The following is a 17272-nucleotide window of genomic DNA, read 5'->3' as shown; positions in this document are numbered from 1 at the left end:
TTGTTTACAAACTCTACAGTAAATACATCTTTTGTATTAATAAGACCTTTTATTGCCTATCCCAGGCAAAAAACCATTTGGGATTTTAATGATAAAGGTGTAGTGAATTGCTTCCCACATATTAATTGCATAAGTAATGATTTTCCAGTTCAATGTGGATGGTGGATGCATTATTCTTGCGATTTTATGTATATGCAGCTGTAACTGTTGATATGACACTTTAAAATATTTCAAAAGCTATCTGTTTGCAAAGGCATCCCTAGCCCCATTGCCTCAGACTGCCTCTAAAGCAGTGTGTTTTGTTGAGATTTGTTACAAAAAACATTTCAAAGGATGAAAATTATGGTTGAAATCAAGGAAAGAGCCAGGCTTTAGTGCCAGAGGAAGTGAGCTAATCAATAAGGTGCTGACATATCCTGCAGAGGGCTCTGGGGTGCAGATGCTGGAGGAGGGAAGAAGCTGGTGTTCCTGTAGCTTCATTTAATTCAACAACCATCGCTATCCTCCCACTTTTTCTGCATTGGTGCCACTGGGGGTTCTCAAACTGGGTCTGGGTGAATATTTAAAATAGAGTTTTATAGGGATCATCATAGCTCTACTGAATCTGAATTCCCAGGGCCAGAGCCCAGCAACACGCATTTTGAAAGCCCTTCCTGATGATTCTGGACTGTCAGCTTGGGCACTGGTTCCCAGGCAGGCACCAGGAGATGACACATTCGTTAGTTTAGTTTGGCCAAACAGGATTTGAATTCTGCTTTTCTACTTTTTAGAGTTGTGGCCCTGGGTCAGATCCATAAACTCTCTGAATGTCAGTTTTGTCATATGTAGAATGGGGATAAATAACCTTATCTTGAGAGTTTGTTAAAAGCGTGGTTGGAATAGGGTTTGTAAGAGGTTCCTAGACTTAAGTCTAGCACACACTGGTCATCCCATGAATACCAGATTATGGGGACTATATATACAAGAAATGTTTGATATTGTGGGTGCAGATTAAGAATCAGTGGTACACAGGGATATCAATCTGAATTACATACATCCATTCCAGGCCAAAGAAATACCGGTGTGATTAAAGTTTCCCCAGTTGTTTGGTTTCCCAGCTAGCCAAAGTCTATGGCCCCGTGTTCCCAGTGCATTTGGGCATGAAGCCCTCCGTGGTGTTGCATGGGAATGAAGCCGTGAAGGAAGCTCTGATTGACCATGGAGAGGAGTTTTCTGGAAGGGGATCTTTCACAGTGTTAGAAAAAGGTCATCAAGGACTTGGTAGGTTTGTGTGTGTGTGTGTGTGTGTGTGTGTGTGATAGTAGCCTACAAAGGACCAGATTAAATTCATGTTCAAATATCAGAATACCACACCACAGAAGCCATTCACTATTTGAATACTGATTGTTTTTTTTTTTTTTTACTTTCTTTCTTTCTTTTTTCTCCAAAGATCTTTTAATAGGTAGTTTTGTTCATATACCATACAACCCATCCAAAGTGTACAATGGACAGCTCTCAGTAAAATCACAGAGTTGTGCATGGATAACCACAATCAATTTTAGAACATTTTCAGTACTCTGAAAGAAAAACTCCATATCCCTTTTACCCTATCGTTGACACTTAGCATTGTTAAGTAACTTTTTTACAATTGATGAAAGAATATTAAATGTTACTCTTAATTATAGTCCATAGTTTACATTGGACATATTTTTCCCATATACTACCGTATTATTAACACCTTGTAATAGTGATGGACACATGTTATAGTTCGTGAAAGAACATTCTTTATTTGTACTATTAACCAGAGTCATCATCCACAATGGGCTCACTGTTCTCTACAGTGCCATGTTTTATCCTCTAGCTTTCCTTCTAATGACATACATGACCCTAAACTTACCCTTTCGATGACATTCATACACATAGTTCAGTGTTGTTAATTAAATTTCCAATAGCATTCCATCACTCCTATCTATTTCCAGACATTTACAGTCAACTTAATTAGAATTTCTGTACAAATGAACATCAGTTTCCCAGTCTCTATCCATATTCTCTATCCATACTTCTAAAGTTTACGAGGAGTTTCTATCTCCTCGTAAACTTTATTCTAGACTCTAACTCGGTAACTTTACTTATTATACTAAGTTCAATGTAGTGCAATTGCACAATATTTGTCTTTTTGTGTTTGGCTTATTTCACAACATAGTGTTCTCAAGGTTAATCCATGTTGCCACATGAATCAAGACTTCATTCCTTCTTACAGCTGAGTAATATTCTAATGCATGTATGTACCACACTTGGTTTATCCTTTCATTGGTTGATGGACACCAAATAATGCCACCATGAGTGTAAGTGTGAAAATGTCTGTTCACATCTCTGCTTTCAGCTCTTCTGGGTGTATTCCTAGTAGCCTGATTGCTGGATCATAAGACAATTCTATTCTTAGCATCCTAGGAACTACTAAACTGTTTTCCACAGTGTGTACACCTTTTTACTTTCTACCAGCAGTGAATGAGTTCTCTATATCCTCTTTGACACTTGTAGTTTTCTTTTTTTTTTTTTTTAATAGGGGTCTCTTTAGTAATTGTGAAATGATCACTCGTTGTGGTATTGACTTTTATTTCCCTATTAGCGCATTACATTGCATATCTTTTCGCGTGTTTTTTTAGCCATTTGTATTTGCTTTTTGGAACAATGTCTATTCAAGCCTTTTTCCCATTTTTAGAACGAATTGTCTTTTTATTGTTGAGTTATAGGATTTCTTTGTATATTCTGGATATTAAACCCTTATTGATATGTGGTTTCCAAATATTTTCTCCTATTTTGTAGGCTGCCTGCACTTTCCTTTCCTGCCCAGCACATGGCACTCCTCAGACACCTTTTCCTCTGCCGTCTATACTTTCCCTCCACTGCCACACACACAACTCTATTCTTATTCTTGGAAAGGAGCTTCCAGGTCTTTCTCCATCTGTAGCAGCCAGCCAGGGGCCAGACCCAAAGTGGCTCACCTTGAGGGAGGTGAATGGCCACCAGACACCCCTTTTGAGAAAGTTACTCAAGTTTTGTTTTTTCATTAAAAAATTTTTATTTTGAAATATTTTCAAAATTACAGGACAGTTGCAAAAATAATACCAACCCCACACAGAGAACTCCAAAATAACCTATTGAATCATCAAAACACCACCACCTTTGGTCTTTCTTCTATCCCATCACAACCAAGTAGAAAGACATCATTATTTCCATGCTTATGTATCTGTATCCTACCCCTCCACACTTTTACCCTAGCTCACTATTTTACTGTATTTATTTATTTGTTTATGTGTTCTTCCTCCACACTATAACATTGAGCCTTGAGGGCAGGGCCATATCTTACTAAGCACCTTGCAGGGACCTAATAAATATTTGTTGAATAAACGAATATAAATCAAAGCCCATCAAATGATCTGAACAATCATTTGAGCATCTGATTTATAAAAAAATGCAACAAATCTTTAAGTGATATAAAATACTTTTAAAACAGCATCAAAAAGTGAGCCCATTTCATAACACTCAATTAGCTCATAACAGTATGTTTAATGAACTACTAACAGAGAAAGTCAGTTGAACGAAGGCAGAGACACTTTGTCTTGTAGGGACTAGAATCAAGGGGCTCCCTAATCATCTGGCATCCATTTGATGTTGTACCTATGGTTAGAAATGTACACGATAGGCACTCAGGGCGTCTTTTGTATTCTTTGCTTAAAGTCCCAGTCAGTCGTGGCCACAATATAACCCTTGTGCTGAGTTACTCTCTGTACTAAGCAGTCATCTGCCTGGGTTCCTTTATGTGTGCATGGCAGTCATTCAGATTTTGGATCCTTAGTGATCCTTAGAGCCGTTCGGATCTTCTGTCCCAATTTCTCAGTTTCAGCCATTACACAGTCAGTTATACGAAGGATACACTTGGCATACAAACAGTCCATCATTGACTGCACTAAATCCAGTTCGGCTTTAATGGAAAAGCTGATAAAATTGGTATGGACAAGGACGTGGTGAGGAGGGCCCAGCTGTGTATTATATTGGAAGAATAAGCCAGAAGCATGTTGGGGCACTTCTCTTTTCTTGAGTGCTCTGGGATCTTTCCTTTCTTTGTTTTTAGGTTATAATCTGTCCTTTTCATAAGCCTCTGATTTCTGGGACTAAGCATTTGTTTCATGGTCGCATGCTTGCTTGTTATGTTGTGCTTCCCCATGTTCATGGCGCACTCTCACACTCATTTCTGGAATCACCTGCGGTGTGACCCTTTTAGTCATTCACATGCTGTTTCCATCTACTCAGTTTTTTTTTTTTACCCCAGCTTCTCAGCCTCTTCATCTTGTTCTTCCCTGGATGCTGTGGAGTGCTCCCCTGGCCTCCAGATCCTCAGAGCAGTTGTTTCAGATGGTTTCTGACTGTCCAGTAGCTGTTTTTGTAGGAGGAGTGAGTCCTATAGCTTCCTGATCTGACATCTTCCACTAGAGATCATTGGATCCTTTTGAAACATGGAAAAATATAACTCAGCTTTTAATTTTGGACAATTAGGGATAAGGATAAAGAGGCAGAAGGAGAGGATTAAGTAGAAGTAAAGAATGGTGGGGCACGACCTCAGAAAGGATGTAGTCTATCTTGTCCTTCCCTTAAGGACCCCTTCCTGCCTCTAGACTGGAACAAACAGAGCCTTGATAGTTGCACGCTATTTACACTGAAATTATTTACACCAATTACACTAAGGCCTAGAACTTCCCTGTCCTGGTCTTAAATCATCTATTATGAAAAGATGAATAAAAATTACCATGTGGAGTGGACCACAGCAAGAAGCCTTAAGAGTTCTTAAAATGGGTATTTGTTCAGTCCAGATTAGGGCGGATGTGAGACCAGGTTATCTGAATGGTCACATGAAGCAGTTTCCCCTCCTTTTGGAACTGGCATCCTATAACCATGGTTGACAAGGCAGACCCTCGAGTCCACCTATATGGCTTCCTTGACTATCTGGTCTGCGTATGTAGCTGCGTAACTTTGGGTGAGTTCCTTCATGATTCTCTGTCTTACACATTCATATGTAAAAATGGGAATAGTAATAGCGCCCACTTCCTAGGGCCTTTTCTAGGATTAAACGAGACACCCCTGTTTAGTTGGCAGAACAGAACTGGACATAATAATGTTGGAGACGTTTGTACTGTTCACCTGGATCCCTGTGAACTAGCCCAGGTCTTCACAGCTGAGAAGAGATAAGAGTTGCTCTTCCGTAGAGTTCTCATAGCTCAGTCCTGCAAACCTTTCTGTTCTTCTGTTGTCCTACCTCAAGGAAGCTCACTTGGCTCTTACACATTCTTTAGATTGTGAAGCTTCCAAGGCAGAAGATATAGAAGAATATGGAGTTTGAGTAAAATGTCTTTGTGAAGAGTGGAGAGAACTTACCCCTTCTCAGCAAAATTCCCTGCAGAAAATACTCTGTCAGTGCAAATTTCTGGTTGACCAGATTTCAGGAGAGAATTCGTCTAAGAGCTGATGGTGCTTTTCTCACAGTGAGATCTTGGGCCAGGCATTTACCTCTCTGAGCCTCAGAGTTACATTGGACAATAATGCCTGCCTGTTGGTTTGATGAGGTTCAGATGGGCCAATGGACGAAATATCCCTCCTGTAGTATGTGTGTGTATTGTGGGTGATGGGAGCATTACAAATGCCAACTGGAGCATCTCTGGCAGAGGTCGGCCATGGGCATGCCATCCAGGTCTTTCCTCCTAGGACCTCCTACCTGAAACACCACATTGTACTAGATTTCTATGCCTGCTAATACAAATTACCCAAAAATTAGTGGCTTAAAACTTCACACATTTCTTATCTTACAGTCTGAATGTATCCGACATTTTGGTAGACACATCTACTAACCACAATGGCAAAAACTCTCTTCATTTAAGGGCTCGTATGATTATATCTACCCTATAAACCAGGATATTTTCTCCGTCTCAAGGGCCTTAACGTAATCAGATCCGCAAAGCCCTTTGCCATGTCAGGTAACATGGTCACAGGTTCCAAGTTTAGAAGGTAGAGACATGCAGGGCCATTATTCTGACCCCCACACCTTTGAGGGAGGATTTTCTCCTGCTTCCCATCCTGGTAGGAATCATTTCACCAATGGAGAAATGTGGAAGCAAACGCGGCGCTTCTCGCTCATGACCCTGCGGAATTTCGGGATGGGGAAGAGGAGCATCGAGGACCGCGTCCAGGAGGAAGCCCGCTGCCTTGTGGAGGAGCTGAGGAAGACCAACGGTGGGTGACTCTTTCCTCTGTCACTGCCTCACCACACTCATCTCTCCTCTGCTACGGCCTGGGAAGAACTGCAGCAGCTGCTGACCTTTCTGAGGAATGGCTAAGTTAGCCCTCAGCCGGGGGGCAGGAAGCTTCTCTATGTGGGTGCCCAAGTGATTGTAGGTACAGTGAGGATATAAAAGCCTCATTTAATTGCCTCATTATCCAAGCTTTGACTTTTTTAACTCAAAATATCCTGATGGTAGGAAATTATGAGATATATTTTCATTATCACAAAAAATAGGGACAAACAAAATCCTGGGCCAGCAAGTAAGAATTTTAGGCTTTGGAGCCAAGAGACAAAATGAGGGATATCATGGGTGTACTTTGTAACTGTTGGACCTGTAACTATTTAAAATATACCCCTGAAAAATGTAAAAACCATTCTAAGCTCACAGATCTTCAAAAACCCACAAGTTAGAGATATCCTTGTAGAGTAGAGTTTTAAAATAATAAATGTAAGTGCTTTAATTATTCACTACTGTTCTTTTTCAGGTATTTCAAAATAACTTTAAAAATTAATGAAGATACGCATACATAATGACCAATGTGACAACTTACAACAACTCACTGTGTCTGACTCTAGCAGCTTTTACCTGGAGGGCAGATTGTGGGAGGAGGGTCACCCTGGAGAGGACTTTCCCAGGGAGGATTTCCCAGCTAAGGCAGGGGCAGGGACCCATGAAGGGGACACAGATCAGTGCCAGAAAGCCCTGGGCGGAGTCAGGAAAGGGGCCTTAAAGCCTTTGGGTCAGCTTCCCAGAGCTGCACTTTCATGGCCTGCCCAGCAGATGGCAGACTTCAGTGAACTTTGCAGTGTTGGGAAGTCCTCATCTGTAAACTTCCATCTCTTTCCTCCTATCAGAGATGGGGTTGAAACAATGGTTGCTGGTCCCTGCGTAGGACGGACTGAAACTGCAGTTCAGAGCTGAGACCCAGAGAGTCAATTTGCTGATCAAAAGCCATGATCAGTGGTCAGCCATACCCTCTCTCACCCCATTCTTCGGGAAAAGGGTTTTGATGTCCATTTCCATCTGCAGAACGAGTCAGGGACCAGACCCCTGCTGTCTCTCCTCAAGAGTCGGGTGTGGGCTCCTGGCTGCTATGTAAAAGTTACTCACAGTTTTACCACAGTTTCTCAGTCCCTTTGTCCTGCTCTTCCCTTAGTGCTGAGGAGTGCTCCCCGGGCCTCCAGAGCCCCAGAACAGTTGTTTCAGACCGTTTCTCCCTGTCAGCGAGCTGTTTTTGTGGGAGAAGTAGCTGCTTCTGCTGCCATTTTCTTATCCATATAAGGGACATTAGAAATAACTTCACTTATTACGTGTTTGGTTTGCCTGCAGATTCACAGGGTTACAGATAGTGGGAGTAAGGCAGCAGTGCCAGGCTGAGCCATACTGGAGCCTGAAGCCACAGAAAATACGTCCACCCCTATATTCAGGTTTTAATGGTTATTTTTTTAATGGTTAATGGTTTTTATAAAAATATTATTGATGAATTTGCTTCCTTTAAACTCAAGAAAGTAAAATTAGGATCAATTCTGTTTTTGTTATAAATAAAATATTTATCTTAAAATTGAGAATTTTCATTTACCAAGTTTTCAGTTTGAAATGTTGCAACTACCTTTATCTTATGAAAAATATGACCATTATACAGACAAAAAATTGTTGTTATTCACTTTGTCATTTATTTTGGCATTAATTTTGATCTTTTGAAATATTGCATAAAATAAGCTTTTTCTTAATTGGTGAGATTTTGTTGCCTCCTTAAATTTTGTACTCAAGAGGAATGCTTCACTCATTTCACCCTAGGTTCACTCCTGAAAGTCAGATGAGTTAAGTGGATGTTTGGAAAATATTATTACGTTGTTTAGGATGGAACAATGAGTTCAGTTATTCAGGTAAAAGGATATGTTTGATTTAATAGCCCCTTTTAAAAAATGGGATTTTCAGGTGGTAATGGCTTCAAAACTTCTAAAAGTTAAATGTGCTGTTATCTCAAAAAACCATTCGATTTATTGTTTGTATTAATTAATAACACTATTTCTTTCTGTTTAGGTTCTCCCTGTGATCCCACTTTTATCCTAGCATGTGCTCCCTGCAATGTGATCTGCTTCATCATTTTTAAGAATCATTTTGAGTATAATGATGAGTGTTTTCTTAATTTGTTGGACAAATTCAATGAGAATTTCAAGATTGTGAGCTCAACATGGATCCAAGTGAGGTTAAGACCCTTTTTTCAGGAACTATTTATGCTCTTGTGCTGGCAAGTTCAAAATTCTTCGTGGACCAAGCTGTGATATACAGTATCTGAACAACAAAATGTTGCTCAGGGCTTAAAGTGATAGAGTATACATCTTGGAAAGTCTCTGGTAATCATTTGTTCCAATCCCTGAATATTATGAATGAAGAAACTAATGCCCAGAAATGCTAAGCAAAGTTTTAAGGTAGGTCATGCAAGAAGCTCAAGTGGAAAGTAGGGATGGAGCCAAGTCCACTGGCTCCCTATTTAGTGATGTTTTCACTGTGTCCATTGTCCCCATGTCCAAATAGATGGCTCTGGGCTCTCCAGGTGCATGCCTGTAGTCCTCAGTGAGCATCCAATCCCTGTGAACACCTCACAGGTCACCTAATCAGAAGCAGGGACAATGTTCTACCTGGTTGTAATGCAGGACTGCAACACCCTACTTTGTGATGTGGAAGAAAGGGAAGTTTGGGGCAACAGGTACTTATATAAAGATGAAAATATGATTAGAGAGTAACGTGCTACCACTGGTGCATTAGCTACCAGGGGTCCAGAAATCTGGGTTAGGGATGTTCAAATGGTGGAGTATGAGTATTAATTATAGGTACATATCACACTTTTACCCTCTGCTACAATACCATGTCTCACACTCACCCTAAACCTCAATTAATGGTGTGACTTTATAGTAATCACTTAATCTCTTGATCCAAGGCCAATTCAAGTATAAAGTATGGAACTCCATTTTGTGATATATTTAGACCCTTCTCATTTTTAAACTATGGTATTAGTGATAGCCTGGTGGAAGTAGAAGGAGAAGTGACCAATTTTGTGCTCTATAACAAATTTCCAAATCTGTGTTATTCTGTCCTTATCTGCAAAATTTGGATCACCTATAATTGCTACCATCCTGAAACTCAGGATTGCAGTGAAAATGCCGATGCAGGAATGTGAAAATTGATCGAAGGAAATGACATTGTCTGTAATCATCTAGTATGATTCCTCCCTTGAATTCTCTGTCAGTGTACAGAATTGTTTTGTGTGTATAGTATGAGGTTCTCTCTCAAGCAACAGGCCATTGCCTAGCATAATGGTGAGTATTCACGGCTGTGCTCAAATGTATTTTCATTGAATAAATGACTTTCCTCTTTTAGGTCTGCAACATATTTCCCATCATCACATATTTTTTTTACCAGGAATTCATAACAAGTATTTTAAAAATAAATATTACTTACATAATTTTATTTTGGAGAAAGTAAAGGAGCACCAAGAATCCCTTGATATTAATAATCCTCAAGACTTCATTGATTGTTTCCTGATCCAAATGGAAAAGGTAGGACGTGAACAAATGGTTGACTATCAAGGTTATATAATTCATTAAGAAGTCCAGTGCATTTAGCTTACTTGGTAAACACTACTTGATAAGTAGTTAGACCTTGCTGTAGGGTCAGTGCCATGCATCACATAGATTTTTATATGTGAATGGTTAAAAATTAGGAATCCTTGTGCCTAATCTGGAGGTGTTGATAATAAAGCGAAGAAAGGTAGTTCTAATCAAGCACATTGTACTCTTTAAGAGAAATGAGCATAACTATGAAATGCAGTTCAGTATGCTACCCAGTGATGAGTGGAGGTAGTGTATCAGAGAGTAAGAACAATGAGCATAGCCTAGGACGTCTACTTGTATATCCCTAACTTTGATTAGGTATTGAAAGGAAATTGAAAGAAAATGAGGATGTAAATTGAAAAAGGGGAACAGGTGAGGGGATTTCCAGTGGCATGGACAATAGAGGTCCAGAGGTGTCGGCTATCGAAGAGATGGAAGAGGGAGGTTTAAATGGGTTTCCTAAAATAGGAGTTTGGTCAGAGGTTGGTGTTTTTGAAGAAACTTGAATACTGGGTTGGAAATCTTAGATTATTTTTAGATAACAGTTTGAACAAACATGGAGGTGTTTGAGGAAAATTATTTCTGGTGTTCTGAAGGATATGGATGTCTGGGAGAATGAAGTTTAAGGGATAGCTAGATTATTTTTCATTTTGGCATGATGGAAATCCTCACAAGTTTGGGGATGCAGAGAATGTGGTAGAAGCTGAAATAACTCTGTGCTTGCTTAGCTTGCTTGATTCTGAAGATATCAACTGAACCAGAGACTCCATGAGTGTTAGGTGTGTTTCTCCAATAGCAACATGCCCAAGTCTAGTCAATACCTCAGTAATAGGGTCAGGTACCTGGATACTTTCCCTTTTCCTCCAACTTTCCTAGCATATTGTCCCACCTTCATCCTCACATGCATGTTGAAAGAAGGAGGACGTAGGAAACCAACATCTTCGCCCTTTTATTTCATTGTCAGAAATGATATTTAATCATTTAATAATCACATTTAATTATGTAAACCAAGTCTGGGTGTGTGAGGGTGTGTTGAGAGTTGGGTGAGAAATTAAAATTTAATTTTTAAAGTCACTATGTAACAGTTGAACACACATATTTATCTCTTTCCATCACAAGTCCTTCTAAAATAATTACAAAGGACATTTTAAAAAGTAAATATTTGCAAAGACAAAAGAAAAGCGGGGGAAACAGAAGATTTAAATGCAGATTTGTAATGTAGAAAATAATGCTAATTTCAGCAGAGTGGCTAAAACAGGAGTCCTTCTCATATTACATTCTCCTATTTTTAGCTTTGCTGAATTTTACACTCCTGAGTAGCTTTAAATGAATTGTTATTTAATATGCTGGCAAATTAATTTAAAATAATTGTATCATATTATTCCTAGGAAAACCACATTCAGTATTCTAAATTTTTCATTGAGAACTTAGTAATCACAGCAAATAATCTCTTTGTGGCTGGGACAGAGACAACAAGCACAACCCTGAGATATGGACTCCTACTGCTGCTGAAACATCCAGAGGTCACAGGTATGACAGTAGAAATGAGCAAGTCATGGTAGTCCCAATGTAGAAAAGAGTCATTATGTGAATTTGTGTATCTCCAGCTTCATCTGTTCAGTGGTTCCCAATGGTGACAAAGACACACTACAACAGAGAGGAAAAAAAATGTGTGGGTCTTAGGAAAAGTGACAACTCTCTCAGCTGTGATGCAGGTCTTGACTACAAGGGAAAGAGCCTGGGGCAGGCACAGATTGACGTAGGATCGGGTATTTGTTGGTAAGGAAAAGGACCAGTCCAGGTTCAGGTGTTCTTCTGCTGGGCATGTGTTCTGGGTATCTCTTATGAACCCCATTCTTGCCTAAAAAGCTAAGTTTAGCTCTTGATCTGAAAATAATAATATACAGACACTGCATTATGAGTCTTTGGAAAGCGGTGTTTTCTTCTTTTCCCATCAATTTTTATTTGTGTCTCATAAGCTAAAGTCCGGGAAGAGATTGACCGTGTGGTTGGGAGACACTGCAGACCCTGCATGCAGGACACGAGCAGCATGCCCTACACGGACGCCGTGGTGCATGAGATCCAGAGATACGTTGACCTTGTTCCCACCAGCCTGCCCCACACCGTGACACAGGACACTCAGTTTAGAGGGTATCTCATCCCCAAGGTGAGTCTAGTGTGTTTCCTGCACTCCCTGTAAATGCCCTTGAAGTGCCCATTGGCACAGTATAATTGCAAGAATTCAGTCAGTTCTCAACTATAACAAAATGGAAGGAGGAGTGAGTCACTGAGGGGACATCGCTAGAAGACTGGTTTGGGCAGATGTAGAAGGTCAGGAGTCTGTTTCTTAACTTCATCGTGCCTGGAATTTATTGAGTATGGCAGCTCTTGATAACTTCTTAAATTTTTATAGCCTTTTAACTGTCCTTCCTCTGAATACATGACATTTTACAAGTTGAAAAATACATACCCACTATGCTTTATTTGAGAATCACATATTTAGCATGTATGAAAGTCAATTCCATGTGTTCACAATTGGAGGTATGATGAGTTGTGGTACACCCATGTCACGGAATACTTTGCAGCTATTTGGAGGATCATCTGGAGCTTTCCTAATAGAAAGATAAATGTGTTTATACTACAATGCTAACTGAAAAGAGCTGAATGTAAACAGTATGTAAAATGTGATCACTTTTTAAAAGATTTCCCCATGAATTTATTATGAATATACTATAACAGATACTTTGGAAGAATTATACAGTGAAAATCTAGCTCTCTCCTATTCAGATCCTACAGCTAACATGTATTATATTTGTTTTATCACATATTTCTCTTTGTTTCTACATGCATCCATCAATCATTGTTATATTTGATGCTTTGTAAAGTATATTAAAGACTTCAGTTTATTTTACCTGTACATACTTCAGTATGGTATCATTTAGTACAGTTCCCTATTTGTTTGAAGTCCTTTCTTTAACTGTTGAGGTAAAATTTATTATGCCATGAACTACACAAACCACACTAGTGTCTTTCAATGAATTGTGACAAATGTATACACCAGTTTTTACTCAGAACCCTATCAAAACATAGAAAAAATTACTACCATCTTAGACTGTTCCCTCATGCCAGTTCTTTTGGTCTCTACTCTACCCAAAGACCTTCATAATTTTTTCTTTAACCAAAGAATAGTTGTATAATTTCATTTAAGTAGAATTCTACCATATGTGAGTGTTCTACTGTGCTAGCTGCCAGAATGCAATGTACCAGAGACAGAATGGCTTTTAAAAGGGGAAATTTATAAAGTTGCAAGTCCACAGTTCTAAGGCCATGAAAATGTCCCAACTAAAGCAAGGCTATAGAAATGTCCAATCTAAGGCATCCAGAGAAAGATACTTTGGTTCAAGAAGGCTAATAACATTCAGGGGTTCGCTCTCAACTAGAAAGGCACATGGTGAAGATTGTGGCATCTGCTAGCTTTCTCTCCCGATTTCTTCTTTCATGATGCTTCCCGGGGATCACTTTCCTTGTTCATAGCCCACGGTCTTGGGCTGTGTGGCCTCTGTTTCATTGCTCTAAAAAGGACTCTGTCCAAAATGTTTCTTCTTTTAACAGATTCCATTAAACTAATCAAGACCCACCTGGAATAGGTGGAGTCACATCTCTCTCTAATCAAAAGTTTAATACCCACAACTGGGTGGGTCACATCTCTGTGGGAACAATCAAAATGCTCTCAGCTAACAATACTGAATGAAGATTAAAGGCATGGCTTTCTGGGGTCCATAATAGATTCAAATCAGCACAGTAAGTATGTAGCCAAGAAGTGTAAGGCTTCTTATTCAGGGTAAGAGTTTTGAGATTCATACATATTATTGAATGCATGAATACTTTGTTTCTTGGTATTGCTGACTGATTTTCCATTGCATGAATATACTGCAATTTATTTATCCATTTTCCTGATGGTGGACACCAAGACTGTCTCCAGAATGGGGACATTTTGAATAATTTGTTCTTTTTCATGTCTTTCAATTTTTCATTTCTCTTGGTTAATTACCAAGCCTGGCATTGCTGGACTATACATTGGGGGTATGTTTAGTTTTATTAAGAAAGTTATAGGAAATTTTCCTACTTGGATGTGCCTTTTTATACTTCAAAAAGTATATAGGCAGGTGGTGCAAGTGTAGTTCATTGGTAGAAATTTTGCCTGCCATGTGGTAGACCTGATTTCAATTCCTGGTCCATGCACTTCTCCCAAAACAAACAAACAAAAACAAACAAATAAAATTCAACAAACAACCAAAATCCAACAAATGGTGCTGCCATTACGAGATAACTAACATGGAAAAATCATGAAATATGACTACACCAGACAGTATACTAAAGAAATATATATGTGAGAGTCCTGGTTCTGCATCCTCCCTGATATTTGGTGGTGTTAGTCTTTTAGATTTTAGCTATTTTGGCTGGTGTATAGAGACATTTCGCTAAGGTTTAATTTCCATTTCCCTAAGGGCTAATGATGTTTAACATTTTTTCATGTACTTGTTGGTAATATCTTCTTTTCTGAAGTGTCTCTTCAAGTATTTTGCCCATTTAAAAATTTTTTGTCTTGTTATAATTAAGTTATACGTGATATTTTTATCTTAGATACCAATCTTTTGTTAAACATGTACTGTGCATATTTTCTCCCCATTTGTTCCTGACCTATTTTTTATTTTTATTTTTTGGCACAGGTAGGGTCCAGGAATTGAACCTACGTCTCTGGCATGGCAGGCAAAAATTCTGCCACTGAGCCACCTTATTTCTTTTAACAATAACTTTTGGCACACAGACAACTTTGATTTTGGAAAAGTCTAATTAATGAATTTGTTCCTTCATAGTTACTGCTTACTGTGTCCTAAGATAAGTTTGTCTATGGCTAATTCACAAACATTCTCTAATTCTTTCATCTGGAGTGTTGTAGTTTTAGGTTTTATGTTTAGGTCCATCTTGAATTAATTTTCGTGTATGGTGTCAGGTATGTGTTGATAAATTTTTGAAGATGTGGATATGGAATTGTTTTGGCACCATTTGTTGAAAGACTTTCTTTTCCATATTGGATTGATTAGTCTTATTTTAATTGACTGTATGACATTATAGAAATCAATTAATCTTGGGATGCAGAATGAGAGTTTGGGTAATATGTTTTGTAATTGAACCCAGGATACCTGGGATATTGTTTAGGCTCTGGTCCTTAATGGTTCTATGGGGTTGGGAATGCTACTTCCTTTACTTAGAAATAGGTTTTCTTATTTATAAATTAAGGATATTGGGCTAGTGATTTTCAGTGATTCCTCCAGCTCCATGTGCTCCTTATAATGAAGTGTCTCTGTTCATTCCAGAGAACGACTGTTTTAGTGTCACTGAGTTCTGTCCTGCATGACAACAAAGAATTACCCAGCCCATGTCAGCTTGGCCCTGGCCACTTCCTGGATGAAAGTGGAAACTTTAAGAAGAGTGACTACTTCATGGCTCTCTCAGCAGGCAAGACTGATTCTTTTGTCCATCTGAAAGAATAGATCTCTTGGAGAAAAGGAGGGGTTCTCTGGGGTGGCGAGGACTGCTCTCTATAATAATCCTAAGCACCGATCTCAATGCCCCAGGTCTTTTTTATTTCATGACAACTCTTCGTTGTAGGACCAGTTCAGTGTTACCTTAGGGCCTGGCCTTATTTCTTACAAAGGCAAGGCAGGAGGAGTCTGGAGTAACTGAATCTCTGACCAGGGAGTCTCCTGTATTCCATGGCATTTAATGCCTGATTTGGACTCAATGTTGTAGATACCAATAAAGCTGGGACAGGTCCTGCCCTCTGGTGCCACATTTCAACAGGGGGGAAGGATAAACAACAGGAGGATTATGTCTTGGGCTGATCCATGCTTCAATGGAAACATTAATGTGAAGCTGAAGAAAACCCAGAGAAGAAACGTTTCTACTGTCAGAGGAATTTAGAGAAATTTTCCCACAGGAAAGGAAATGAAATTGAAGCTGGGTCCTGAAGGCAGGGGTAGAGGAGGGGAATTGTGCATTTCAATCAAAGGGAACAGAATGAGATTAGTTTTACCACTGGCTGTCTTATTTGGGAATTGGTGAGTGCTGAGTGTGGCTGTCCCTGCAGGTAGAGGGTAGGAAGAGTGGAAGGAGAGAGCACGGACTGCAAGACAGGGGACAGAATATGAATGTCTCACAATTGAAAGTAATCGTATAGACCACGTAAGGAGAGCCATGTCAAGTGGTTGAATAGGGGAGTGCAGTAGTTTGCAAGACCACTAGCAATCACAGGAGAGGTTTGAACCTTTTGTTAAATTCTGTTCCAGAAACAGAAGGAGAAACACAATTGCACAGCCCCTTTCATTTGTCTACTGCTCCATCCCTTTGACAGATCAACATGTGGGTCATTCTGGAAAGCCCAAATCCCCAAAGCTGAACAGTTTCATTATGTGAATGTTTATTTAAATTCCTTTTGTTGGGCAAATATTACAGAAGGTAAGGTCAGGAAGTGCATCCTTTCATCTATCCATCCATCTACACATCCACTGACACACTCACCTAGTAATTCTTGAAATAGTTATGGGAATTCACTTGGTGCCATTTCAGAAACAGGATTCAAAGAGAAAATAATTTTTGTTTTCTTTATAGGAAAACGAATCTGTGCTGGGAGAGCCTAGAGCACATGGAGCTGTTTTTATTCCTGACCACCATTTTACAGAATTTCACCCTGAAATCTAGGGTTGAGCCTAAGGACATTGACCTCACCCCAGCTTCCACTGGGATTGTCCACGTGCCACCCTTGTTCCAGCTCTGCTTCATTCCTGCCTGAAGAAGGGGAGACCAGCTGCGTGTGTTCTGTTGTCTGCAGCTACCCTTCCTCTGGGGTGTTGTACTTCCCACTACCTTGGACACCTTTTCTGGATTCTTTTCCTGCCCTGTTTCCCCTCATCATTAACTATCTAGTGATAGTTCTCTCTAGAGAACTCTCTCTTTCACCAAGAAAGAGAGAACACTGTTCCCTTGGAGTGGGAGGCTAGACAGTTTTCAAGAACTGGATGAGCAAAGGGAAGAGTACTGAAGATGGAAGTCAAGCAATAGGATGTGTCCATTAAGGAGATCATCTCCTGAGTGTACTGTTGAGGCCAGGTAGAACATGTTGTATGTGTATTCTGCAGAAGCCAAGGTGAGGGAGGTCAGGGGCCTAGACACAAGGAGAAACTTATGTAAAAAATAGGTAAGCTAAGGAGAAGTTAAGACCATCTTAGTTAGTAACCTAGTAGGTAGGAGATTTCTTACCTTACACTGTTTTCCTGGATCACA

At 39.6% G+C, this 17272-nt stretch overlaps 2 pseudogenes across 1 annotated transcript; one reads left to right on the top strand and one right to left on the bottom strand.

Moving 5' to 3' along the window:
- Window positions 1-943: 943 nt before the first annotated feature.
- On the top strand, window positions 944-16909 carry LOC143654029 (cytochrome P450 2C18-like; annotated as a pseudogene). The gene is made up of 8 exons (XR_013161644.1): window positions 944-1270; window positions 6116-6264; window positions 8358-8518; window positions 9696-9874; window positions 11317-11458; window positions 11908-12095; window positions 15307-15448; window positions 16601-16909. The product of XR_013161644.1 is annotated as a cytochrome P450 2C18-like (transcript).
- On the bottom strand, window positions 3618-4207 carry LOC143654030 (rRNA-processing protein FCF1 homolog pseudogene; annotated as a pseudogene).
- Window positions 16910-17272: the final 363 nt, after the last annotated feature.

Source organism: Tamandua tetradactyla, chromosome 13, assembly GCF_023851605.1.
Source record: "Tamandua tetradactyla isolate mTamTet1 chromosome 13, mTamTet1.pri, whole genome shotgun sequence".
Taxonomy (NCBI): Eukaryota; Metazoa; Chordata; class Mammalia; order Pilosa; family Myrmecophagidae; genus Tamandua; species Tamandua tetradactyla.
This window is presented reverse-complemented; position numbering and strand designations above follow the sequence as displayed.